Consider the following 3,055-nt stretch of genomic DNA (forward strand, 5'->3'; position numbering starts at 1 on the left):
AGCCAAGAACACACAATCGAAAAAGGATGGTCTCTTCAATTAATGGTGTTGCGAAAACAGGACAACCACATGCAAAAGAATAAACCTGGACCACCATCTTTTGGCACATAAAAAATTAACTCAAAGTGGATTAAAGACTTGAACACAACACCTGAAACCATAAAACTCCTAGATGAAAACATAGTAAGCTCCTTGACATCAGTCTTGGCAAAAGTCATTACTTTTTTTTTTTTTTTTTTTAATTTGAGAGAGCACGCATGAACAGGAGAGAAGCAGAGAAAGAGGGAGAGAGAGAATCCCAAGCAGGCTCTGTGCTGTCAGCATGGAGCTCAGTGAGGAGCTTGATCCCACAAAATGTGAGATCATGACCTGAGCAGAAATCAAGAGTTGGACAGTTAACCAATTGAGGCAACCAGGTGCCCCAAAAGGCATCACTTTTCAGTCTGACACCAAAAGCAAACGCAAGAAAAGCAAAAATAAATGATGTAACTACATCAAACTAAAAATGTTCCGTACAGTAAGGAAACTACCAACAAAATGAAAACGCAGTCTACTAACTGTGAGGAAATATTTCCAAATCATATGTCTGAAAAGGAGCTACTACTATCCAAAATATATAAAGAAGGCATACAACTCAGTACGGAAAAATTCCAATTAAAAAATGGACAGAGACCCCTTTTGTTTCACTGCATCCAAGAAAGCAAGATGGGTCACCAGCAGCTCTGCTGTAGCCATCCAAGGAAATTTGGCCAGGATTCTTCTTCTTGCCTTGTCTGCTCAAACCAGCATGGTTTGATCCAGAAATATGGCCTTAACATGTGCTGCCAGTGTTTCTGTCAATACATGAAGGCTATAGGCTTCATTAAGTTGGATTAAGTGAACTTTCTTGAATGGGTAATCCAAGATACCTACCTTAACTGCAGTTGGGATAAGTTACCTTAATCCCAACTCATTGTACATAAAATAAAAATACTTCAATTAAAAAAATGGGCAGAGAATCTGAGTTAGATATTTTTTCCAAAGATGCTATATTGATGGCTAACAGGTAGGTGAACAGATGCTCAACATCACTAATTACCAGGGGAATGAAAACCAAAACCACAAAGAGCTATCATCTCACACCTGTTAGAATGTCTACTATCAAAAAGACAAGAAATAACAAATGTTGGCGAAGATGTGGAGAAAAGGGAATCTTTGTGCACTGTTGGTAGGAATGTGTTTCAGTATAGCACTATGGAGAACAAGCATGGAAGTTCCTCAAAAAAATAAAAGTACTACTAACATATGATCTAGCAATTATACTTCTGGGTATTTATCCAATGAATAAAAAACAGTTGAAAAGATATATGTATCCCCATGTTCACTGCAGCATTATTTACAATAGCCAAGATACAAAAACAACCTAAGTGTCCATCAATGTATAATGGATAAGAAACTGTGTTATATGTACACAATGGATTATTATTCAGACATAAAAAATGACATCTTGCCATTTGCAACAATGTGGATAGACCTCAAGGCCATTACACTAAGTTAAAGAAGTCAAATACTGTACGATCTTACTTATAGGTGGTTTCTAACAAACAAACCAACAAACAAAAACAAGCTCATAGATACAGAAAACAAATTGGTTTCCAGTGGCAAGGGGTTAGAGGTGGGTGAAATGGGTGAATAGCTTCAAAAGTTACAAACTTCCAGTTATAAAATAAATAAGTCATAGGGATGTCATGTACATTATGGTGACTCTAGTTAATAAAACTGTATTACATGTTTGAAAGTTACTAAGAGTAGATCTTAAAAGTTCTCATCATGAGAAAAATATTGTAACTATGTATGGTAATGAAATTTAACTGGACTTATTGTGGTGACCATTTGGCATATATATAAATATCAGAGAAACATCAGAGAAGCAGAAAAGTATCATAGAAGGATTAAAGCAAAATAAAATTGGATATTTCTCTTTCTTTTTTTTAATATAATTTTTGTCAAGTTAGCTAACATACAGTGTATACAGTGTGCTCTTGGCTTTGGGAGTAGATTCCCATGATTCATTGCTTACATACAACATCCAGTGCTCATCCCAACAAGTGCTCTCCTCAATACCCATCACCCATTTCCCTCCCCTCACCCCCGCTCCCGCATCAACCCTCAGTTTATTCTCTGTATTTAAGAGTCTCTTATGGTTTGCCTCTCTTTCTTCTTGAAACTATTTTTTCCCTTCCCTTCCCCCATGGTCTTCTGTTAAATTTCTCAAATTCCACATATGAGTGAAAACATATGAGATCTGTCTTTCTCTGAGTTATTTCACTTTAGAATAATATCTTTCAGGCCTACCCACATCGTTGCAAATGGCAAGATTTCATTCTTCCTCATTGCCAAGTAGTATTACACTGTATATATATATACCACATCCTCTTTATCCATTCATCAGTTGATGGACATTGGGCTTTTTTCCATAATTAGGTTGCTGTTGAAAGCACTGCTATAAACATTGGGGTACATGTGCCCCTATGAATCAGCACTCCTATATCCTTTGGATAAGGTCCTAGTAGTGCTATTGCTGGGTCATAGGATATTTCTATTTTTAATTTTTGAGGAACCTCCACACTGTTTTCCAGAGTGGCTGCACCAGTTTGCATTCCCACCAATAGTGCAAGAGAGTACCCATTTCTCCACATCCTTGCCAATAGCTGTTGTTTCCTGAGTTGTTAATTTTAGCCACTCTGACTGGTATGAAGTGCTATCTCAATGTGGTTTTGATTTTCATTTCCTTGATGATCAGTGATGTTGAACATTTTTTCATGTGTTGGTTGGCCAGCCAGATATCTTCTTTGGAAAAGTGTCTATTCATGTCTTCTGCCCATTTCTTCATTGGATTATTTGTTTTTTTGGCTGTTGAGAGTTTGGTAAGTTCTTTATAGATTTTGGATACTAACCCTTTATCCAATATGTCACTTGCGAATGTTTTCACCCATTCTGTCAGTTGCTTTTAGTTTTGTTGATTATTTCTTTCACTGTGCAGAAGTTTTTTAATCTTGAAGAGGTCCCCAGTAGT

General features: G+C 36.8%; 1 pseudogene; it reads left to right on the forward strand.

Annotated features, from left to right (window-relative positions):
• Positions 1-705: 705 nt before the first annotated feature.
• LOC132680121 (small ribosomal subunit protein uS14 pseudogene) lies at positions 706-876 on the forward strand (annotated as a pseudogene).
• The last annotated feature ends 2,179 nt before the right edge of the window (positions 877-3,055 follow it).

Source organism: Panthera onca, chromosome A1, assembly GCF_046562875.1.
Source record: "Panthera onca isolate mPanOnc1 chromosome A1, mPanOnc1 haplotype 2, whole genome shotgun sequence".
NCBI classification, from domain to species: Eukaryota; Metazoa; Chordata; class Mammalia; order Carnivora; family Felidae; genus Panthera; species Panthera onca.